Here is a 25,706-nt window from a genome sequence, read left to right as displayed (position 1 = left end):
CAATGGAAAAATTGCATATCTGAACCCAAGTCTTACTATTCCATAGGGAACCCACCTGAAGAGCATTTTTTTTTTTAAAGGCAGTATTACACCCCTTTGTTACACAGAGACAGTGGGATAGATGTTCTGCAGTGGTTCTCCCAATCTCCCATCTTAACTTCAGTGGAAATGACTGTTTATCCAATATTTCCAGAATTTCCCCTCAAGTTATGACGGGAGATCAGGAGGACTCCTGCAGAAAATTTGCCCTACAATTATGTAAAATAACAGATACCCAGGAGAAAACTAAACTATAATTCATTCTCATGGTTCAAATTATCCTGTCCAGCTTTCATCTCTGTTTAAGAGTATTTCGGGACATACATAAAAACTTTTACTAAGTTTCTTAATGTAAAGCCACAATGTGCTCTTTCTTCTGATTCCCTCCTGCTTGGCGATTTGTAACTCTTTTTGCAGTTTTTGTGTCTAGAATAGTTTGTGCTTACACTTTAAAGCAGAAATGGAGAAATTTATAATATGAAACAACAAATTGTTGCACTATGAATGTTTTCACAGTCATCAAAACGGCCACTAGTGAGCGCTTAGTTGAATTTAAGAATCAATAATAAATAGGCAGGATGCAATAATACAGCACATTGAAAATCCAGTGCACTGTACCAGCACTACAAGAGAGAGAGAAAAACAGGGTAGTCAATCTCCTTGTATTTAAGTTCTGGGATCAACTATAAAGCCCTTCCAATAATTGAATATCCTTTTTGAAATAGGAAGACCAAAACTGCATGCAGTACTCCGGATGTAGCTCACCAGGGCTATAAAGAGTTTTGATATGACCTCTCTCGTTTTATATGTTATAGCCCTTGCTATACATCCCAGCATTCTGTTTGCTTTTTTAACAGTCTGGGAACATTGTGCCACTAAAATCCCAAGATCTCTCACCTGGTCCAATACCTTAAGTACATCTCCATTTAGCGCAAAATACACATCAACTTTCCTTCTGCCAAATCCAATAACCTAAACACCATTTAGCAAACACTGGAATTTGAATTATTCATTCCGTATATGCTCCCATAGTTATGAAACATGATATTCTCCCATGAGCGATGGGTTAAAAACAAATTGGACATTGAAAGTGTTATTATAGTCTAATCTCAATCACATCATGAATTGTATTTTTAGCATACAAGTTAAATTCCATTTAAGTGAATGGACTATCTCCTCAAGGCTTTTGGTATAATTTGTTTCGATCTGCTTATTGGAAAACATTTGGCAGTGAATCAAAATACCTAAGGAATAATTCAGATGTTGTAGGCTGCATTTGCTGACAATGCAACCACTAGATGGTGCAGACTGGCACATGCGCAAATGCAACCTCATCCACTGAACCGTCACTGTCTGCGATCTCTCAGGCAGCTGCCAGTAATAAAGATGGCACTGCTCAATTTGACACAAAAAACAAATTAAACCCAAACCCCCTCAATGGCTGCGGTTGCCGCCTCCATTGACAATATTGAAAATGCTGGTCCCGTTAATTAAACAGGATTCATTTCAGTGTTAATAAAGAGCAGGTGATGCTCATTATAGTTTTGTATTTAAGGGCTGGGTTTTTGCCCAGTTGGGGGGGTTGCCTCTGGACAGAGAGTTAGTCCAGAAGGGAAGAGTGGGAACTGATATTTGTCTGTTTAACATCCATCCCCCTCAACAGTACCCCACTCCCTCCCGCAATCGCCACTCCTCTTCGCCGCGCTCTCCCATGCACGTCTGCTCACCAATTCCCCACCTTGGCCGTTTGCTCCCCACCTTGCTGCTTTAGCTGCTCACTCCTCACGTCGCCCTGTCACCCTTTGGCCGTTTGCTCCCTGCTGCGTCACCCGGAGAAGAAGCAGTGGTGAGTGGGGGGGAAGACGTATGCAGGCACTGAGCAGCTGAGGGGGGGGGGGGGCGGGGGGGGACGGGGGGGGGGGAGTGAGCAGCCGAGGGGAGGGAAGCAGTGAGGTGGGATCGAGCGGCAAATAATTGAAAGCGGCGATTGAGGCAGTGTGGCGGGATGGCGCAGGGTACTGTTGGGGGGAATGGAGGCAACAATTGTGGCCATTGAGGGGTGAGGATGTCATTACGGAATGAAGTCAGCGTGCACATTCGTGCATTCAAACTGGCACGGTGGCAAATGTTGGGACATACTGATGATGTCCGCGATCGCTCTGCGCATGCTTTGCATTGTCAGGAGACACTCAGTAGATTGAAAGATGTTTTAATCTATTAGCATCTTTTTAAAACAATAAAGTCATCTCTGGAGAGCAAGCTAAATGAATGTGGCGTAGAGCATGTACTGTTCACTGACAGGCATTTTAGTTTAGTCAGAGAAGATTTATTCTCTGGCTATAGGTGACGCTAACGAACCTCCATTTATTGGCTACCCCTAGTTTCCGTGAGAAGGTAGTTTTGGGCCTTTCCCTTGAAACGCTGCAGTTCTTGTGATGGCGCTCACACAATTGCGAGTAGGGAATTCCTGGAACCTGTCATAGCCGCTAAGCGCACTGCACTTTTGAACTACAAGAAAGCCCCCAGCGATTTAACATCTGCAGCACTTAAAGCAGCCAGAAGTACTGCACAAAGAACAGCTAGGCGTTGCGCAAACGACTACTGGCAACACCTATGCAGTCATATTCAGCTGGCCTCAGACACTGGAAACATCAGAGGAATGTATGATGGCATGAAGAGAGCTCTTGGGCCAACCATCAAGAAGATCACCCCCCTCAAATCTAAATCGGGGGACATAATCACTGACCAACGCAAACAGATGGACCGCTGGGTTGAGCACTACCTAGAACTGTACTCCAGGGAGAATGCTGTCACTGAGACTGCCCTCAATGCAGCCCAGCCTCTACCAGTCATGGATGAGCTGGACATACAGCCAACCAAATCGGAACTCAGTGATGCCATTGATTCCCTAGCCAGCGGAAAAGCCCCTGGGAAGGACAGCATTACCCCTGAAATAATCAAGAGTGCCAAGCCTGCTATACTCTCAGCACTACATGAACTGCTATGCCTGTGCTGGGACGAGGGAGCAGTACCCCAGGACATGCGCGATGCCAACATCATCACCCTCTATAAAAACAAAGGTGACCGCGGTGACTGCAACAACTACCGTGGAATCTCCCTGCTCAGCATAGTGGGGAAAGTCTTTGCTCGAGTCGCTCTGAACAGGCTCCAGAAGCTGGCCGAGCGCGTCTACCCTGAGGCACAGTGTGGCTTTCGTGCAGAGAGATCGACTATTGACATGCTGTTCTCCCTTCGTCAGATACAGGAGAAATGCCGTGAACAACAGATGCCCCTCTACATTGCTTTCATTGATCTCACCAAAGCCTTTGACCTCGTCAGCAGACGTGGTCTCTTCAGACTACTAGAAAAGATCGGATGTCCACCAAAGCTACTAAGTATCATCACCTCATTCCATGACAATATGAAAGGCACAATTCAACATGGTGGCTCCTCATCAGAGCCCTTTCCTATCCTGAGTGGTGTGAAACAGGGCTGTGTTCTCGCACCCACACTTTTTGGGATTTTCTTCTCCCTGCTGCTTTCACATGCGTTCAAATCCTCTGAAGAAGGAATTTTCCTCCACACAAGATCAGGGGGCAGGTTGTTCAACCTTGCCCGTCTAAGAGCGAAGTCCAAAGTACGGAAAGTCCTCATCAGAGAACTCCTCTTTGCTGACGATGCTGCTTTAACATCTCACACTGAAGAATGCCTGCAGAGTCTCATCGACAGGTTTGCGTCTGCCTGCAATGAATTTGGCCTAACCATCAGCCTCAAGAAAACGAACATCATGGGGCAGGATGTCAGAAATGCTCCATCCATCAATATTGGCGACCACGCTCTGGAAGTGGTTCAAGAGTTCACCTACCTAGGCTCAACTATCACCAGTAACCTGTCTCTAGATGCAGAAATCAACAAGCGCATGGGTAAGGCTTCCACTGCTATGTCCAGACTGGCCAAGAGAGTGTGGGAAAATGGCGCACTGACACGGAACACAAAAGTCCGAGTGTATCAGGCCTGTGTCCTCAGTACCTTGCTCTACGGCAGCGAGGCCTGGACAACGTATGCCAGCCAAGAGCGACGTCTCAATTCATTCCATCTTCGCTGCCTTCGGAGAATACTTGGCATCAGGTGGCAGGACTATATCTCCAACACAGAAGTCCTTGAAGCGGCCAACACCCCCAGCTTATACACACTACTGAGTCAGCGGCGCTTGAGATGGCTTGGCCATGTGAGCCGCATGGAAGATGGCAGGATCCCCAAAGACACATTGTACAGCGAGCTCGCCACTGGTATCAGACCCACCGGCCGTCCATGTCTCCGTTATAAAGACGTCTGCAAACGTGACATGAAATCGTGTGACATTGATCACAAGTCGTGGGAGTCAGTTGCCAGCATTCGCCAGAGCTGGCGGGCAGCCATAAAGACAGGGCTAAATTGTGGCGAGTCGAAGAGACTTAGTAGTTGGCAGGAAAAAAGACAGAGGCGCAAGGGGAGAGCCAACTGTGCAACAGCCCCAACAAACAAATTTCTCTGCAGCACCTGTGGAAGAGCCTGTCACTCCAGAATTGGCCTTTATAGCCACTCCAGGCGCTGCTTCACAAACCACTGACCACCTCCAGGCGCGTATCCATTGTCTCCCGAGATAAGGAGGCCCAAAAGAACCCAATATATGGATTCTCTACTTCTTGAGTATTTTCCATGAAGAAAAATCCATACGATTGGCAGGGATTGGGGATGCAGTAGAATGCATCCCAATGTAAGTGCTGGGAATATCCTGCCTAGGACTTCACACTGACCCTAACAGATTTGGCAGAGCTTGATTAACATGCCATTGTTGAGCCATTCCCATAGGGTGCTTCTGGGGCATCCTCTAGCTCCAATATGCTGTAAAGTCTAGCAAATCCTGCCAAGTCTTAAGAGGGTTGGGGAGGAGAGTTGCTGGTTTTCTAACCATGTTAAGTTTGAATTAGTGCTTAAAGGGGACCAAAATGTAAAATACAATCAGTTTTTGTCTTCCAGAAAACTAGCAAAGATTCCAGCCTGGGTCCTCAGGTGAGTCCAACATTTACCAGTTGGGAGCCTGGACTTGGTCCCATCAACCACATGTTCCCCACCTGTATGACCCAGTAGGATTAGTGGGAGAGCACCACTAGCATGGGGGTAGGTGGGCAAAAGTGTTACTATGCTGACCTCTCGTGCCTACTCAGTACAGTCGTAAACTCCGGTAACTTCCCACCAATAAATGAAGGGGGCCTGAGCGTGAAATTTTCAAAAACTAATTTCTTCAGGGGTTCAGGCCACTTCCCTGGCCCAGACCACATCTCCTCCTGTGGAGGCTGCTATGCTTCACCACACTGGGCACACTAGCCACCATAGATAGGCACAGTACTAACTTAGCCAATGGAGCGGGAACTCTTGACACATTCCGCACCCTGGGCTCTATCCCCTTGGTATCATTTTGCCGTATATAGGGCTGTTGGTGTCTACACTATTTACAAGACTCCAAGAAATGGTAGCGATCTGACACAGCTGAGTCTGCTGACTGAAGCCAGCACTGACCTTCTGCTCACTTGCCATCTCCTTATAGATGGCATGGCTCTGAAACCCCAAGGTTCCCGTGCACTCTTTGGAAAATTTAAAAACATTGGTAAAATTGCTGTCAATTGGCTAATTAATTGGCTCAATTGCCTTCTCGATGAGTTGTTGCATGAGATCCCCCTGCCATACCCGCTCCCCTTTGGGAAACAGAAACTGAACTGGAGTAGCCACATAAATACCATGGCTACAAGAGCAGGTCAGATGCTAGGAATCTTGGGGCGAGTAACTCATCTCCTGACTCCCCAGTGCCTGTCCACCATCTGCAAGACACAAGTCAGGAGTGTGATGGAATACTCTCCACTTGCCTGGATGGGTGCAGCTCCAACAACACTCAAGAAGCTTGACACCATCCAGGACAAAGCAGCCCGCTTGATTGGCACCCCATTCATAACTGTTCACTCCCTCCACCACCAACGCACAGTGGAAGCAGTGTGTACCATCTACAAGATGCACTGCAGCAACCAACAAAGGCTCCTGAGAGAGCACCTTCCAAACCCACGACCTCTACCAACTAGAAGGACAAGGGCAGCAAATGCATGGGAACACCACCACCTGCAAGTTCCCCTCCAAGCCACACACCATCCTGACTTGGAACTCTATCGCCATTCCTTCACTGTCACTGGTTCAAAATCCTGGAACTCCCTAACAGCACTGAGTGTACCTATACCCCAAGGATTGTGAAGAAGTGGTAAGAAGGCAGCTCACCACCACCTTCTCAAGGGCAATTGGGATGGGCAATAAATAGCCAGCGATGCCCACATCCCATGAACGAATAATTTTTTCTAAAATACGGTTGCGACCTAAAGACATTGGAATTCCGACCCAACGTCTTCCGTCCCGATATCCTGCCCCTTCCCGCCTTCAAGCATGTCCCCAAAGGGCCTGGAAAATACAGCCCTATCTTCCAGCAAAAAGTTAATAGTTTCAGCAGAGTGGGGGAGGGAATAAAAAATGAAGAGTGGAACAAACATTTAGGATTTTTTGTATTCTAGTTTTGTCATGTTTAACTATATTTTCCAGCAAAATATCATTTATGCGTTGTGAAGCTATATTAATAGCTTAATAATCTTAAATTCTTATGACTTACATTCAAATTATGTTCCATGTATCCTTTACTGGTCCATCAATTCTAAAATATTTCACTTTCCTCTATCCAGCTCAATTCAGAATACAAAGCATCTGGTGAAAATTGATCAAGAAGCTTTCAGAAATCTACCACGGCTAAGATACTTGTGAGAGAACCTAATTTGTATTAGATTCTGAGAAGCACATTTCATACATACTGTTTGTGTTTGATGTCGCAATTGTGGTTTACATGGTATTAGCTGTTTTATTCAGTCGTTATTTTAATTTATGTCCTGGTTCACGAAGAGGTAATTTGGCTCAACTATCTCATCTTCCTACAGAAACAGAGGTCCTGACATTCTGCAGGGGTTCATTAGGTCTTCCTCCTGCTGTAACTCAGGGACAAGATCAGCAGAACCTCTGGGGAAGCAGTGTAACTGCTGAGAATGGCCTCTTGCACCATTTGCTTGGGAGTTTTGCTGATGTCCCACTGTAACTTTAGGAGACTGGGAAGATCCCCAGTGGAATTTCAAGTACATAGTCTTCCCATCACTGCAACTATTCCTCTTGAAAGATTCCAGAGTTTTTCCCTCTGCTAATGAATCCAGAAGGCCATTGTAGGTTTTGATCACTCTCTTGCATAAAGAACTGATTGCTAACATTAGCCCTAAAGTTGCCTTTTAGCAGTTTATACCAACATCCGTTAGTTCTGCAGTTGAGATTTCAGTTAAAAGTGTTACAGGTTTATTTTTTCTATTCCGCTTATGGGCTCATATATTGCTTCATTTGGCGGATGGGAAATGTTAATTTCCCCGATATTCTGTGGAGGAAAGCATTGGCTGACTACCTCTTAAATGTTGCTGGGGCTTCCATAAAGCGGTGAATAAGCACAGGAAAATTTGAGGGTGCCTTGCATTTATATAATGGTTTTAGAATAGAAATACATCCCTGCATGCTTCACAGAGGTGCAAGAAAAAAATCTGTATAAAACATACATCCATCCAAAACATTAATAGTGGTTCTTCTAGCAGGGAAAGATGAACTAACAAGCATTTTTTTTATAACATTGTCCAGGAGAGTTTTCTCAAGATCACAAAACTATGGAACAATTCCTGGTCGTCCTACAATCTTAGGCATTTAATACCCAGACCTTGTCATACCTAAGCACTGTGTCTCAACTTATCTTGTCTTCTCTTCCATCCACTTCAGCCTTGATGGTGTTCCTATGCTTGGGCCTTCACCTTGGCTTCTTGTTGACAAAAAACACTGATAGCCAAAAGTAACTAATTCATCATCTAACCATCTGTTATTTGCATATTTTATGCAAGTTCTATTTTAATTTTCTGCCTTTTGAGAAAAACGTACACATCACTTTTGATGAAGTAATAACTTTTTAGAGCACAGAATGAGGCCATTCAGCGCATTGCATCTGTGCTGCCCGAGTTATCCATTTAGTCCCTTTCGCCAAACATATAATTTCTTCTTTTTCTAATATTTATCCACTTATGAAAACTGTTTTGCATTCTTATTGTGCCAGTGCTTCTGGTAAAGTTTTCCATGTCCGAACAGCCCTCTGTGATAAAGTAAACAAATTCTCCTAGCCCCTCTCTATTCTTTTGGTGATGCACTTAAATTTGTGCCCTCTAGTTGCCAACTCACCAAACTAGAAATAGTTTTTCCCAATTTATCTATTTGAAACCTCTCTATATTAAATTCCTTTATCCAACTCCTTTGAGTATTTGAACCCCTACTGAATTTAATGTTATACCATTTGGGGGTATATGTCCTCTCTGTATTCTTCCATCCAAAAGTATAACTTCACATTTGTCCATGTGGACTTTAATTTGCCTATTTATGCAATCTACTAACCTGCATATCTTCCCCTGAAGTTGTTAACCATGTACCCTATTTTTCTATCATCTGCAAATTTTGATATTCTGTCTCCCATAAACAGGTCCAGACTATGTGAAATATATTTAGGGACACCACTGTTTACATTCCTCCAGTCCAAAAAAGTACAACTGTTAAACCTCTACATGCTGCCCCTCAGCGACATCATGTGAAAGCACAGCATCAGTTCCACATGTATGCTAAACTTTCAGAATGCTTGTCCAACATCCAGTATGAATGAGCAGAAATCTCCTCCAACTAAATATTGGAAAGACTAAAGCCATTGTCTTAGGTCCCTGCCACAAATTCCGCTCCATCCCTCTCCCTGGCAGCTCTGAGGCTGAACAAGACTGTTCACAAACTTGCTGTCGTATTTGAACTCGAGATGAGCTTCCAACTACATATCCGTCCCATCACAAAGACTGCCTATTTCCACTTGATTAACATTGCCCAATTCTGCCCCTGCCTCAGCTCATCTTCCACTGAAACTCTTATTCATGCCTTTGTTACCTCGCGTCCTGACTATTCCAACACACTCATGGCTGGCCTCCCATCTTCTACTCCATAAACTTGAGGCCATCCAAAACTTTGCTGCATGTGTCCTAAATCACATCAAGAGCTGTTCATGCATCACCCCTGTGCTCGCTGACCTTCTCTGGCTCCTGGTTAAGCAATGCCTCGATTTTTAAAATTCTCATCCTTGTTTTCAAATCCTTCAATGGCCCTGCTCCTCCCTATCTCTGTAATCTCTTTCAGCCCTACAACCCTCCAAGTTACCTGCACTCATCTAATTCTGCCCTCTTGTATATCCATGATTTTAATCGCTGCACCTTTGGTGGCCATGCCTTCAGCTGCCAAAGTTCTAAGCTCTGGAATTCTTTTCCTAAACCTGGCTGCCTCTCTACCTCTCTTTCCTCCTTTAAGATGGTCCTACAACTTACCTCTTTGACCAAGCTTTTGGTCATCTGCCCTAATATTTCCTCACGTGGCTCGGTGCCAAATATTATTTTATAACGTTCCTGTGCAATGCCTTGGAACCTTTTATTATGTTGCAGGTGCTATATAAATACAAGTTGTTGTTGTTGTTTAACCACCACTCTCTTTTCTATCCATAACCAATTTCCAATCCATGCTGTCATACTTCCTTTAATAGCAGATGCCTTAATATTGTCAGCAGAATCTCTTACTGGCACCTTATAAAATGTGTTTTGAAAGTCCATGTACACCAGATCCACTGCATATATTCAGTTATTCCCTTAAAGAACTGTATTAAGTTGGCCAGTCATGATTTGCCTTTTACAAATCCATGCTGGCTGTCCTTATCTTACTAGGTGGGTATTAACTTTATCCCAGATTATGATGAGACACAGCACATATGAAGAAAATTGAGCATTGTGACCATAGATGTCCAATGTAAGAGGGTGTGATAGTACGGAGGGGGAAATTGCATATTCTGATATAAGAAATTTTTAGATTACAATAATATGATTTTCTAAAAATAAAAGATGCTGAAGGACCTTGGGCAAATCACCCTGTGTTAGCATTTTCTTTGTAGCTTCTGCAAGCAATTTCAAAGAAAATTAAGATTCACATCTAGTACTCCACATTGCCGGTGCAGAAATTTTCTGTCCTAAGCTAGAGAGTATTTTGCTGTGTGAAATTTCCGATGGAGCTGTTCCTATACATGATATCAGCTGAACAATGTTAATTCCTTCAGAGAGGGAACCTGAATAGATGAGTTATCAAAGAGAGGGAAAATAACACTAAACATGGGAATATCTCCTGAAAGATTGGGAATTCTAAACAATGTTTGATATTGCCTTGATTTAAGTATTCTATTAAAAGTATTTCCATTGCATGTACCTTCTCCTTTACATTTTTGTGGACTTGTATTTTTGTAATTTTTTAGGTGTTCAGTCACCTGTAAGTTAAAATTAAACCATTTTATTGTACTTTTGTGTGTTCATGAGTGTTTTTTAATTCTCCTAAGTGCTGACATGAATATCAATTCATAATTATTTTCTTGAACCAGGAGCATTTGTAATACTGGAGTAGGATTCTTTCCTGATCTGACACACATCCACTCAATTGCATCCAATTTTATTCTGTAAGTATCCTTACAACCTTATCATATCATTTAAATAAATCAGATGGGAGGGAGTGGTATTTTTATTTCTTATCAAGGTGAGGGATGTTAGCACTGGTAATTGTACATTTTTAACTTTTCTTTCCAATATGAAACAAGTAGCCTCCAACCAAACTATGTATGGAGTTGACAGTGTCAAGTTCCCTTTGGTGTGCCTGAATAATATACCATAGCCCCAAACTGAGAAGAGTGCTGTCTAAAGAAAGCACCAGTGTGGCCTTCCAATTCCTACATCAGCCTTTCTTGTGGCCTTCTTGCGTGAATTTTTTTTATTCGTTCACAGGATGTGGGTGTTACTAGCAAGGCCAGTATTTATTGCCCATCCCTAATTTCTCTTGAAAAGGTGTTGGTGAGCTGTGCCTTAATTATAACTGAGTGGCTTGCTAGGCCTTTTCAGAGGGCAGTTAAGAGTCAACTGCATTGCTATGGGTCTGGAGTCACATGTAGCCAGACTCACACATGTAGTGAGAGAGATGGGGTTTTTATGACAATCCAGTAGTTTTGTCGACACTATTACTGATACCAGCTTTTTAATTCCAAATTATGTTTGATTAATTGAAGTTAAATTCTCCAGCCGCTACAATGGGATTTGAACTCATGTCTCAGGATCATTAGTCCAAAGGCCTCTGGATTACTAGCCCAGTAATGTAACGACTATCCACTGATTTTTTGCCAATTTACAGCCAAATTATGGCCAGTTTTGTGCCGAAGATCCATGCCTACTGAAATGAAACAAATTCATTTCACTTACAGTCCTTGCAGTAGTCAGAGAAAGTAAACTTTCAGTGAGTCTGGACTTCATGCAAGACAAGGTATCAGTGGTGAAAGGAGAGTATTAGAATATCTTGTGCCACAAATAAAAAGAATGGTACCAGGCTGCATAGACCAGAAAGGTCCCCAATCTGGTGTGTGCTGAGTTAGTTGTTCTCAATTAGCGCAGGGATGAGGTACTACAATAAGCCTGTGGGCCACAGATTTTGCTTTACATTGGCTCTAACTGGACAATATGCAAGGTAAATGCTAGGGGAGGACAGAAATGAACTTGATCACAGTGGCACTTCTGTCATAGTGTATCAAAGCTCACCTTCTTGCCTCCTAAAATAATGAAAAGAAGAACTTGCATTCATATAGCGTCTTTCATGACTTCAGGACGTCCCAAAGCACATACAGCCAATACTTTTGAAGTGTAGTCACAGTTGTAATATAGGTAAGACGGTAGCCAATTTGCGCACAGCAAGCTCCCACAACAGCAATGTGATGGTGATCAGATAATCTATTTTTTGTGATGATTGAGGGATAAATATTGGCCAGGACACCGAGGATAACTCCCCTGCTCTTCTTCGAAATCGAAACATGGGATCTTTTATGTCCACCTGAGAGGGCAGATGGGGCCTCAGTAAAGGCCGGCTTGGGTCTGCAAATGAAACCCAACCCGAGCCCAACAGAACCACATCTGACCCCTAGCCCGACCCGGCCCGAGTCCTTCCATTTTTTCCCGTGCCCGACCATCAGTTAACCTACCTTCCATTTTTCACTTTGTTGCTTATCTGCACAAGCTTAAAATAACTGTAACAAAACCACCTTTCAAGCCCAAAAAGTAAATTAACATTGGAGCCAATTACCTGAGGTTGTGAGAGTGTGTCCAACCCAGCCCGAGCCTGAATGCCGGACCCAGAAGTGTGACCTGAACCCCAACACGTGTCGTCAGGTCCTGTCCGGGTTGGGTCGGGTAGCTGGCCTTTAGGCCCCAATTTAACATCTCATCCAAAAGACAGCACATCTGACAATCTTCGGTACTGCACTGGAGTGTCAGTCTACATTTTTTTGTGCTGAAGTCCTGGAGTGGAACTTGAACCCACAAATTCTGACTCAGGCGAGAGTGCTACCAATTGAGCCTCAGCTGACACATGAAGAATGGCCACATAGGTGAGAGGCTTATCAACACCAATGGAACCATATCACAGCCTTCATGTGTTATCACCTTTAGAAGTGAAAATAAAAGTATTAGGCAGGGCATTATATTTTCTACCTTTAGAAGGTTTTTAAAATTTTCTTTGGCCAATTGTTGCTACACTCCATTACATTCAAGTGTTCTGCTCTTAGATCTCTTCTAATTGTGGTTTTAAGTCAGCTGCTAGGTGTTCATGTGTAGTTTACACTGTGTAGCTTAAGATGAGTGGTCACCTGAATTGTACCTATGTCAGAAAAGTGAATACCTAGCTTTAATTTTGACCCTCTATCTGATAAAGCGGCCAAGAATTTGCCACTTAGAAAGCTATGACTGCTTGAATTATCATCCCATTGTCCAGAAATGGGATAATTCGATAATTGCAACTGTTATTTATTAAGCACTAAGTACACATTTTACACTTGGAATAACTTGCATTCCCCTTTAAGGATGGCCTTTGAATTCATTTTCAAATCACAGTTTACAGGAATTGGCTCAATTCAGAACCACTGAACTACTTCCCAGTTCATTCTATTTGGGACCATCCTGATTGAAACATCACTTGTGACTAGTTGAAATGAGTATAAACTCAGGTTTCTTTTTCAGAAAGTGCAATAACGAGAAACTGCCTTTGAGAGTTGTTGGTTGAACCTATATCTGAACCTTAGATTTTTGCATAGATACAAGACTACTTGTAGCTCAAAGCAACATTGATGACTGGTTAGAACTTCTTCCTGAGGATAACTTTAACCCGCAGACAATGTGAAAGTTGAAGTGGAGAGATTTCTGATGTAAGAAATGGTGCATAGTTTCCTGTGTTTTGCAAATTACCAGAAATTTGCCCCTCATGTTTGGTGGGTAATCTTAACTTTAGGCGATATCGAATTGGCCGCCCATTGTAAGCCCTGCCCAATTTTCCTTTCTATTGAAGTCAGCAGAAAGGAAAGATCAGATGGGGTGTATACTGAATGGGTGGTTTTTGATGTCGCCCATTTTACACCATCAGCCAAAGCTAAAATTATCCACAGAATCTGTTATTCCTAGAGGGAGGTAATGGAGGATGTGCTTGTTACAACAACAACTTGTATTTACATAGCGCACTTAATGTAGAAAGTTATTCCATGGTGTTTCACAGACGCATAATTAGAAAAAGGGAGGCAAGGTGAGTTGAGAGGGAAGCACTGAGTATGAGGAGTCACTCAGTGCAGAATGGAGAAAGGAGGAAAAATAATCTGTGGATAAACTCGGGATGGGGCTTGTGAGACAGCACAAAATGTGAATTTTAAAGGAGAGTTGAGATGCGTGGAATAGATGAAGTGCTTGAAGAGGGGAAAGGTTCCAGAGGAGATTGATTTCTCACACCACCACATCGGTGGTTTGGGTAGTAGAGAAATGTTTTGCCGGGGAAACAGGTGAAGTCAGGGGCATCTTGAGGGCATCCTGAGCCAAGTTTCTATCAAAACCAGGACGTCAATGCAATCATCCACAATAAGGTCATGGATGGCAAGGGCCTTGTTTGTGATTGAATGGTTATTTTTCAAGGAAATGTGGAAAGGGACAGAGATTGTGGTGATGCTGGTAGAATTCAATATCCAGGTTTGGCAGCAGTTGTGGAAAGGGATTACATCTAGAATTTGTTTGAGGAGCAGTGTATCAGAGTGTCATGGTTGATGTTGTCCAGTGGTGAAAGGACTATGGAGGAGTGGAGAGTTTATCATGAACCAGCAGAGCTTGATCCAATAGTCTGGCAGAGGGGCATAATGGACTCTGCTGATAGTGGTGTGCATCAGCGGATATGGTATTCCAGCAGGAGACAGCACAATAACACAAGAAATAGGAGCAGGAGTAGACCATATGGTCCATCGAGCTTGCTCTGCCATTCAATACGATCATGGCTGATCTTGGCCTTCAATTCCACTTTCCTGCCCGCTCTCCATATCCCTTGATTCCCTGAGAGACCAAACATCTGTCTATCCCAGCCTTAAATGTATTCAATGATGGAGCATCCACAACCCTCTGGGGTAGAGAATTCCTAAGATTCACAACCCTTTGAGTGACATAATTTCTCCTCATCTGAGTCCTAAATGATCGGCCCCTTATCCTGAGACTGTGCCCCCATATTTTAGATTCCTCGACCAGCAGAAACAATCTCTATGTCTACCCTATCCAGCCCCTTCAGAATCTTGTATGTTTCAATGAGATTGCCTCTCCTTCCAAACTTCAGAGAACATAGACCCAATTTACTCAGCCTGTCATTGTGGGTCAACCCCCTCATCCCAGGGACCACCTCCAATGCAAGTTTATCCTTTCATAAATGTGGAGCCCAAAGCTGCACACACTGCTCCAGATGTGGTCTCAACAAAACCTTCTACAATTGTAGCAAGACTTCTCTATACCTGTACTCGATCAACGGGAATGAAACCTGAGGACCAAGAGTAATGAAGTCCAGGAAGCCGGGGAAGTAAGTCCATGCAATCAGTGCGAAGAGAAAGTTGGTATGAGAAATAGCTGTGCGAGGATCGAGGAACACACAAAATTACGGGCAGCAGTAGCAGCTTGAAGAGCCAGTCACACACTGTCCAGCAAAGTGTGATGGAGGAGTTCTGAAGGATAGGTGGCATCAGTTCTAATGGAAGCAAGCAAAGAGTAGCAAAGCAGAGATTAGTCAACAGCAAGAGAACAGAATCTGGAGCAAGGTAGGAACTAGCAAGAGCAGATTAGAGCTAGCTCAGTATATAGTGAAAAATTCCCAACGGAGTAGAAAATTGAGTCCACAGAAATAGACCAGGTACTGGAATAAAGGAAATTCAGCTGGAAATAGTAGCACTCTGTCTCATAGGATCCAGGATGATTTGCCAGCAAAAAAGTGAGCTAAAGTTCATGGTTGATAGGTGAATTGATGACTATGCAGGCCATTATGTGCTAGTCACTATCTGCCACAAGTCTCACAAGCCATGTTCTCCCTCTGATGTTGCTGATCTTTCCATCTTTCATGTCTTGGCTTCAGACTGACATAGCATTGTAGCTCAAAGTCCTTAACCCCTTTTCTCACTTCAGGATTTCTTTGCCATTTTGCCATCTTTTCCCAAGAGTCGACGATAATTTTGCAGTGCATCAAGTGAATCTTCAGTGTGTCCTTGTAATGCCTGTCATGTCTTGCCTTGTTTTGATATCCACCTGTTTCGGCAATCTTACATCATCCATTCAACAACCTGTTCAACCCAATGGAGCTGAGCATTGATTGCATTGAGACAAAGGAGTTCACTTGTTCTGCAAATCTGTTGATACAAGAATCACTAAGGAAGAGACAGCTCACATATATAGAGGAATCATGACTTTTGTTAGACAGCACAAATGTGTTTGGAATTAGCATGGTATCAAGGTTGCTACTAAACTAAAGGCTTACAAGGCAGTTGGCCATGCCAATCACCTGTATGAGTGTGCAATATTGACACTTTATAGAAGACACATTCAACAGCTGGAAAGTCACCTTTGTTGTTTCCTTTGTATTAGGTGGCATGACCAGATCACTAAGCATAAAGTACTGGAACGTGCTTACAGTATTGGCATTGAGGCCAGCAAAGGATACAGTCTCAGCAGAAAGCAGCAGGGAATGTGGAGGTTACATTAAAACCCAGAAGCTAGGAGAAAAATGACTGGCTCAGGTGAAAATGGATTTCTGTCCAAGACCCAACTCAGCAGCAGAGTTAATCTGAAAAGCCAGCAGTGCACTCAAGTGGAATCTGAAGCTTAGCAGTTCACAGGAGCAGGTGGGGAGGGGGATCAACAGAGGTGGGCATATTACCTTGAGATTGAAGAGGTTGAGTGGCAAAGCAGAGTCATGACAGCTGAGGCATCCAATGTTGTCCCGCACAGCAGCGTTGTCGTATTGGCAGAGGCGTCTGGGAAAATCAAATGTGGACAAAATTTCAGCCATTAAGAGAACAGGTATAAAAAAAACATTGAAGAAGCAAGGTTAGGAGATGAGCATGTGCTCTGTGCAAGTAGCTTTAAACGTAGCTTGAATGTAGATTAATCTAAAATGCTCCCACTATTGGGGCAGAGGATCTTGAGCAGAGAGGACACTGCAGGGAAAGGGCGTAGGTTGGGCAAAGATATTGTTGCTAAGGAAAGGAGCTCAATAGAACATTGAACAGTACAGCACAGTACAGGCCCTTCGGCCCACGATGTTGTGCCGAACCTTTAACCTACTCTAAGATCAAACTAACTACCTACCCTTCATTCTACTATCATCCATGTACCTATCCAAGAGTCGCTTAAATGCCCCTAACGTATCTGCTTCTACTACCACCGCTGATAGCGCATTCCACGCATCCACCACTCTCTGTGTAAAGAACCTATCTCTGACATCTCCCCGAAACCTTCCTCCAATCACCTTAAAATTATGCGCCCTGGTGATAGCCCTTTCCACCCTGGGAAAAAGTCTCTGACGATCCACTCTATCTATGCCTCTCATCATCTTGTACCCCTCTATCAAGTCACCTCTCATCCTTCTTCGCTCCAATGAGAAAATCCATAGCTCCCTCAATCTTTCTTCGTAGGACATGCCCTCCAGACCAGGCAGCATCCTGGTAAATCTCCTCTGCACCCTCTCTAAAGCTTCCACATCCTTCCTATAATGAGGCGACCAGAACTGAACACAATATTCCAAGTGTGGTCGAACCAGGGCCTTATAGAGCTGCAGCATAACCTCGCGGCTCTTAAACTCAATCCTGTTAATGAAAGCCAACACACCATACGCCTTCTTAACAACCCTATCAACTTGTGTGGCAACTTTGAGCGATCTATGGACATGGACCCCAGGATCCCTCTGTTCCTCCACACTGCCAAGAATCCTGTCTTTAAGCCTGTATTCCGCATTCAAATTCGACCTTCCAAAATGAATCACTTCACACTTTTCCAGGTTGAACTCCATTTGCCACTTCTCAGCCCAGCTCTGCATCCTGTCGATGTCCCGTTGCAACCTACAACAGCCTTCCACACTATCCACAACTCCAGCAACCTTCGTGTCATCAGCAAACTTGCTAACCCAGCCTTCCACTTCCTCATCCAAGTCATTTATAAAAATCACAAAGAGCAGAGGTCCCAGAACAGATCCTTGTGGAACACCACTGGTCACCGAGCTCCATGCTGAATACTTTCCATCTACTACCACCCTCTGTCTTCTATGGGCCAGCCAATTTTGTATCCAGACAGCCAACTTTCCCTGAATCCCATGCCTCCTTACTTTCTGAATGAGCCTACCATGGGGAACCTTATCAAACGCCTTGCTAAAATCCATATACACCACATCCACTGCTCTTCCTTCATCAATGTGTTTTGTCACATCTTCAAAGAATTCAATAAGGCTTGTGAGGCATGACCTGCCCCTCACAAAGCCATGCTGACTGTCTCTAATCAAACCATGCTTTTCCAAATAATCATAAATCCTGTCTCTCAGAATCCTCTCCAATAATTTGCCCACTACCGACATAAGACTGACTGGTCTATAATTCCCAGGGTTATCCCTATTCCCTTTCTTGAACAAGGGAACAACATTTGCCACCCTCCAATCATCCAGTACTACTCCAGTGGACAGTGAAGACGCAAAGATCATCGCCAAAGGCGCAGCAATCTCTTCCCTCGCTTCCCATAATATCCTTGGGTATATCCCATCTGGCCCCGGGGACTTATCTGTCCTCATATCATTCAAAATTTCCAGCACATCCTCCCTCTTAACCTCAACCTGTTCGAGCATATCAGCCTGTTCCATGCTGTCCTCACAAACGACCAGGTCCCTCTCACTGGTGAATACTGAAGCAAAGTATTCATTTAGGACCTCCCCTACCTCCTCCGACTCCAGGCACAAGTTCCCTCCACTATCCCTGATCGGCCCTACCCTCACTCTGGCCATCCTCTTGTTCCTCACATAAGTGTAGAACGCCTTGGGATTTTCCTTAATCCTACCCGCCAAGACTTTTTCATGTCCCCTTCTTGCTCTCCTAAGTCCATTCTTCAGTTCCTTCCTGGCTACCTTGTAACCCTCTAGAGCCCTGTCTGATCCTTGCTTCCTCAACCTTAAGTAAGCTTCCTTCTTCCTCTTGACTAGCTGTTCCACATCTCTTGTCATCCAAGGTTCCTTCACCCTACCATCCCTTCCCTGCCTCATCAGGACAAACCTATCCAGCAGTCGCAGCAAGTGCTCCCTAAACAACCTCCACATTTCTGTCGTGCATTTCCCTGAGAACATCTGTTCCCAATTTATGCTCCCCAGTTCCTGCCTAATAGCATTGTATCTCCCCCTCCCCCAATTAAATATTTTCCCATCCCATCTGCTCCTGTCCCTCTCCATGACTATAGTAAAGGTCAGGGAGTTGTGATCACTATCACCGAAATGCTCTCCCACCGAGAGATCTGCCACCTGGCCTGGTTCGTTGCCAAGCACCAAGTCCAACATAGCCTCCCGTCTAGTCGACCTATCTACATATTGAGTCAGGAAACCTTCCTGGACACACCTGACAAAAACTGCTCCATCCAAACTATTTGCACTAAGGAGGTTCCAATCTATATTAGGGAAGTTGAAGTCACCCATGACAACAACCCTGTTACTTCTGCACCTTTCCAAAATCTGCCTCCCAATCTGTTCCTCCATGTCTCTGTTACTATTGGGGGGTCTATAGAAAACTCCCAACAAAGTGACTGCTCCTTTCCTGTTTCTGACTTCCACCCATAATGACTCAGAAGACAAACCCTTCTCGACGACCTCCCTTTCTGCAGCTGTGATACTATCCCTGATTAACAATGCCACTCCCCCACCTCTTTTACCTCCCTCCCTATTCCTTTTGAAACATCTAAACCCCAGAACATCCAACATCCATTCCTGCCCCTGTGATATCCACGTCTCCGTAATGGCCACAACATCGTAGCTCCAAGTACTGATCCATGCTCTAAGTTCATCACCCTTATTCCTGACACTTCTTGCGTTAAAATAGACACATTTCAACCCATCATACTGGCTGCAACTTTGTCCTGTCAACTGTCTAACCTTCCTCACAGACTCTCTGCACTCGGTATCTGCCTGTTCAACAGCTACCCCATCCACTGATCCGTGGCTCCGGTTCCCATCCCCCTGCCAAACTAGTTTAAACCCTCCCGAAGAGCTCTAGCAAACCTCCCGCCCAGGATATTGGTGCCCCAATAGGGAGGTATCAACCCAGGAACCATCTTCTTTCTCATTATTACGAAGGCCTCATGCCAAATTCCTCACCCTGGCACTTGCTACAGGATTATTGGATACAAGCGTGTCATTAGAGATTTGAAAACTATGCACTTGAAGGCCAAATTAGCCAATATATAATATCTTCATTATATGTGTATCCAGCATGCACATTGAAACAAGGGATAGGCAATTTTCAGCTAGCTGCTTGTGTCTTGTCAGAAAAACGGGCAAACAACAATTGAAAATTCAGGGGCTGAGGGCAGAGGAGTACCCCCCCACCCCATAAAACCCAAGGGGTGTCTGATACAATTTTCAGGCAATCATGTAAATGAGTGGGCAGCCCACCTGCCTGAAACAGCAGGGTATTTAAATATGCGAAACGGGGTCCTACACCCCTGGTAAAATCATTGGTTAGGACACAACTTGTGCACTGTGTGCCGTTCTGGTCACCTCATTACAGAAAGGATGTAATTGCACTAGAGAGGGTACAGAGGAGATTTGTGAGGATGTTGCCGGGACTGGAACAATGCAGCTATGAGGAAAGATTGGATAGGCTGGAGTTGTTCTCCTTGGAACAGAGAAGGCTGAAGGGAGATCTTATTGAAATGTACAAAATTGTGAGGGGCCCAGATAGAGTGGATGTGAAGGGCCTATTTATCTTAGCAGAGAGGTCAGTGTCTAGGGGGCATAGATTTAAAGTGAATGGTAGAAACATTAGAGGGGAGGTGAGGAAAATATTTTTCAACCAGAGAGTGGTGGGGGTCTGGAATTCATTGCCTGAAATGGTAGTAGAGGTAGAAGCCCTCAACTCATTTAAAAGGTGTCTGGATATGCAGCTCAAGTGCTGTAACCTGCAGGGCTATGGACCAAATGCTGGAAGGTGGGATTAGACTCGGTGGCTCGTCTTTTGACTGGTGCAGACACGATGGGCCAAGTGGCCTCTTTCTATGATTCTACAATTGCAATTTTCAGGTGCAAGTGGGTGAAGCATAGGCCATGCACACTCTGTCAAGTGGTACGAGGCACTGAGCAGTCTAACCAAATATCCTCAAAGGGACCACTGGAGGCTGCCCAGGAAGTTTTGGTAGGCCCTGGAGGAATTGATGGTGCCTTCTGAGCTTCCAAAAAATCCTCCCATATGCTGTTGACCTATTCAAGGGGATTCCCCAAGACCTTGACCGTTTCTTGTCACCAACACCGCCCCCACTAACACCCCCTCCCCACCTTCCTCACTGACCTAAATGATTTAACCAGCCTCCTGAAACTGACGAGCTGTAGCAGGACATCTGTAACTCACTGGGGGTAATCTAATGATGCCCAGGCATTACACTGACACAAACAGGTAGGCAGAGCACCTGCTTTGTTAACTTAAAAGCAAAATACTGCGGATGCTGGAAATCTGAAATAAAAACAAGAAATGCTGGAACCACTCAGCAGGTCTGGCAGCATCTGTGGAAAGAGAAGCAGAGTTAACTTTTCGGGTCAGTGACCCTTCTTCGGAACTGACAAATATTAAAAATGTCACAGGTTATAAGCAAGTGAGGTGGGGGTGGGGCAAGAGATAACACCCCCACCTCACTTGCTTATAACCTGTGACATTTTTAATATTTGTCAGTTCCGAAGAAGGGTCACTGACCCGAAAAGTTAACTCTGCTTCTCTTTCCACAGATGCTGCCAGACCTGCTGAGTGGTTCCAGCATTTCTTGCTTTGTTAACTTCATGCTTGTTTTGAGCCCTACTTGGACAATGGCTGATAGATATTGGAGGTCAGTTATTCTAGGAATGGCATTTCCTCATTGATTTACAGTGCTCCGCATCCACTGGTGGCCGTGACTGGAAGATGCACATGTCTCCTCGGTGCATTTGTTTGCATATCCATCAGTGCAGACATTGGTGTAAGCAGCTGAACTACCAAGAAGCTTCTGTGCAGTTTTTAAAATTACAGTTGCACCTACGCTATTTAGCAACAGTCTGTTGAACATACAGTTAAATAGGAACAATGCTTCGCTGTTTCACTTTGATCTTTAATAATTTCTCTATGATTTTCAATATTTTTATTATACTCAGACAGAATTATGAACACGCAAGCACTCTCTGTACCCAGAGAGCAGTCAGACATGGCACCAAGCAGAGAAGAAAACACAACTTCACTCATTCAGACCTCTGGGGCAGGATTTTCCGTTTTCGGTTGGGACCCCGACATCGGGATCAAATCCTGGTTCCGACCCTGCACCACGTTGGGAGCAATAACCTGCTTTTATGCTATTATTCATTTTGCATAACTTTTCTGTCCAAAGAGGCCTGGCATGGAGAAGGATGAGGACAGCTAACATTCAAGGCCATAGCCGCTTAGACATTATTAAAGAGCAAGTACCTACAGAACCATCTGCAATGAGGAAGAATCTTGTGCCAGAAGCTGATATTAGATGCATTCAGTTGAGTGTCTGAGTTTGCCTTTAATGAAGTTTCCTGTCCATATGCACTCAAAAACCTTCCCCACAATGGCTTTGCTACTACATCAGTTTCCAACGATTCCCATAATTTGCTGAGTTGGAGTCTTATTCTGCACCATCAGAAAAAATGTCTGAACAAAGATAAAGTGCAGGGGAGCTAGATAGTCTGGATGTGGCATCACTTTGAGAGATAGGTGGCATTGCTCAGCAAACTGCATGGGAACAGAGCTCTGGGCAGTAAGAAATCAATGAAGTCCTGCATCAAGGCTTTCAATCCAATCTTCCAGCATGCTGAACGTAGGTAGGATAACCTATTGTAAGTTGGAGCTCAAGGTTTCTATCGATCAGTCCGTGCATTCATAAGCCATACTCTATGTGGCCCTGGAATCTTTGTTACTCGGGGTTCTATTGCAGATGCCCCTGGAGTTGCAGAGTGCTCCTCAGTGAAGTGCAGTGCTGAGAAACCTTTCTTTGCCCTTATTGCATGGAGCTGGTTAATGGACTTCTCCACACTTTTAACCAGGCTTTCCATGGAGCTATGGACAGGCCTAAATAATTCCAGTAAATGATTCAGCTTGGAGAGCCAATCCACCTTTATGAGCATGTCCTGTGAAGTCCGAATCCTTAGATGCAAATGAACTGGCCCTTCAAACAGCAGATATTTTCTCCTTTACTGCTACCTCCACTTATCTCTCCTCTCTTGAGCTCAATGCTTCATCCAGTGCATCCTCAACCTCGTGCCCTAATTTCTTCGCCTGAGGTTGATATACCTGTTTTAGTTTTTGCAATATGTGGAGTTAGTAGAGGAGGGTGCTATGAACTGCTGGCTTTTGGCCAGCCCTAGAGAGTTGCAATAGCCACTGGTGGCATGTCTAAAGAAATAGAATGAAAGAAATATTAGAATACTGCTTGGAAGACATCTCTTGGAACAATGCTTTCATGACAATATACTGTGTGAGAAACTGAGGGGAGAGAAAACTATCGCAATTAAGCATGGGAATGGTGATAAATGGGTTAGGATTGATAATGTAAAAAGCGATTGCGTCAAAATTCTATACAAAAATGACAGGAATATGACTGGATGTTTTATTACATTATATAAATACAAGTTGTTGAATAATGTAAACTATCTAGAGATCTTTGCTACAGGCAAAAAGCAATATAATTATATATATTATAATTATAATATTTAATAGGAATCATAGAGCCTTATTTGAAGGATTTAGACTGGAGGGTCAGTTATTAATTATTCCAAAAGGATAAGTGGCATGTAGGGTGACTTTATATGTTAAATATCACCTAATGGTAACTCAGATAGATAATTCTAGTTCGGGTATTGAAGATTTGGAAACTTTGTGGGTCAAATTGAATGACAGAAAGGGGAAAAGTTGCTACTGGAGTCTTACTAGCCACTAAATCAGCCAAATTGTATAGATTAGACACTTCATGCTCAAATCAGGGAAAGGTAATTTAATTATAATTGGGGGTGGAAGGCACTTCAATTTGCTGGGCATTACTTGTGAAATTGTGAAAAATGAATTGGCTTCATAAAATGTGAATGAACATTTGAGACAATCCAATAAAAATTTGAAGAAAAAAGTAAATTTCCATTCCCAGGCATTTTTGTGTTATGGTATGACACAGGTGGTTGTGGAAGCTACAAGGGGAGGAAACAATACTTGAGTTGGAATGGAACATACAGTCAAATTCAGACACAGCTAGCTAACAGCAACGACAATATGCAAACTTTAAAATAAAATTTGCAATATCAAAAGAAAGGAGCATAGCCAATATACTTAGCTTCAGAAAGGTAGATTGAGGAAATGAATCAGTATACACTACCAGATTGGGTAGATAGAGGGAGTAAATGGAATATATTCAAAGACATAACCATTGGAACTACATTCCATCAGATAAAATGTGCAGGAAAGGAAACCAATGTGGGCAACAAAGGAAGTAATGTGATAAGAGGTTAAAAAAAAGTTTACATGAAATATAAAATAATGTCTGTTTGAAGTTAGAGATGAATATAGTGTCACACACATTGGAGGTACGATGATACAGCATTCACGGAGTAACTCTGAAGAGTTGTGATAAAACGGACTTTGTCTTTAAAAAATGAACCTTTATTTTTTAAAAGCGAATAATGGTCTAAAATGGCTGCTGACACAAAGGGGATTAATGTTTTGTATATTCAAATAGTCTGATAAAGACAAAGGACAAATCTTCAACACCAAAAGATGATAATGAAATCAATCAACCACCTGTCATTGGAAACATTCCAGAATTGAATGTCTTCTAAAACAAAGGAGGTGAGAAGTAGCCACGTCCTCGGCCATTGTGCGATCACCATGGGAGAGAAACCAGAATGCCTGCTAACAGGAGATGAGAAGTGACAGTTTTACCTTTAAAAAAAGACATCCAGAAAGAAAGAGAGAGAGAGAGACTGACCCAGAAGATGAAGCTAATTGTAACTGCTGGCCTTCCAGAAAGCACCTGCCCTGCTGGAAAATCTGCATCATACAGCAGACAGAGAGCTAGAAGTGACCCACCATCTTCAACAGAATCTTCAATCAAGAGAGAAATCTACAATCATCACAGGCCTGCAACCCTCCATAACTTGATTCTCAAGAGAATTCAACAGGTTTATCGTAATCCTTCTCTCCACCACCACACCCCCTCCCCCCCCACCACCCCGGCTAAAACCCACCTGCCTCTTTTCCGTCTCTATCTGTTTCTTGTGTGTGCGTACGAACAAATGCCTGAGTGCCTGAGTGAATGCGGTTGCAACAATTTTGGGATAAGGCGTATTGATCAATAAACAAATGACTTCCTGTTTTTAGAAACCTAGAAGAAAATCTGTCGCTGTCTATTTATTTGAAAAGTAAAATACAAAGGGGCTAAATTCTTAGTACAAATACACTTGTTGCAGTCACGTGGGGAGTTGAATAGTGGAAACGACCCACGTCACACCACTTGGCCGTAACAATAGACAAAAGGTGACAGAACTGAAGTCATTCCAATTAATCTGAGAACTGCTTTCCCTGTATAGATTTGGGATTTAATGGGTAAGATGAAGAAAAATTAATAGATTTGAAAAAGGAATCAAGGGGAAATTTAACAGAACAATGTTTTTCAGGAATTTTCTATGGTTGTTCACCTTTCTTGAGAGATAAAAATAACTGTTCCAGAAGGGTTGTGAGTTTTCGTCCCCAGGTTTTGTAGTCACATGTATTTGATAATGTACTTGAAGGAATATTGAATTTAAAAACATAAAAATTAATGACAGGCAATTTGTTACATTTCCTACCACAGATTATGTACAACTATATCATGAATTTTCAGAAC

General features: G+C 43.5%; 1 protein-coding gene across 1 annotated transcript in view; it reads left to right on the top strand.

Moving 5' to 3' along the window:
• Positions 1-25,706, top strand: part of LOC137376725 (lutropin-choriogonadotropic hormone receptor-like) — a 98,353-nt gene that overhangs the window by 43,384 nt on the left and 29,263 nt on the right. The gene's annotated exons all lie outside the window — the stretch shown is intronic.

This window comes from Heterodontus francisci, chromosome 13, assembly GCF_036365525.1.
Source record: "Heterodontus francisci isolate sHetFra1 chromosome 13, sHetFra1.hap1, whole genome shotgun sequence".
Lineage (NCBI taxonomy): Eukaryota > Metazoa > Chordata > Chondrichthyes > Heterodontiformes > Heterodontidae > Heterodontus > Heterodontus francisci.
Note: the sequence above shows the minus strand (reverse complement) of the source record. Positions and strands in the feature narration are given on the sequence as shown.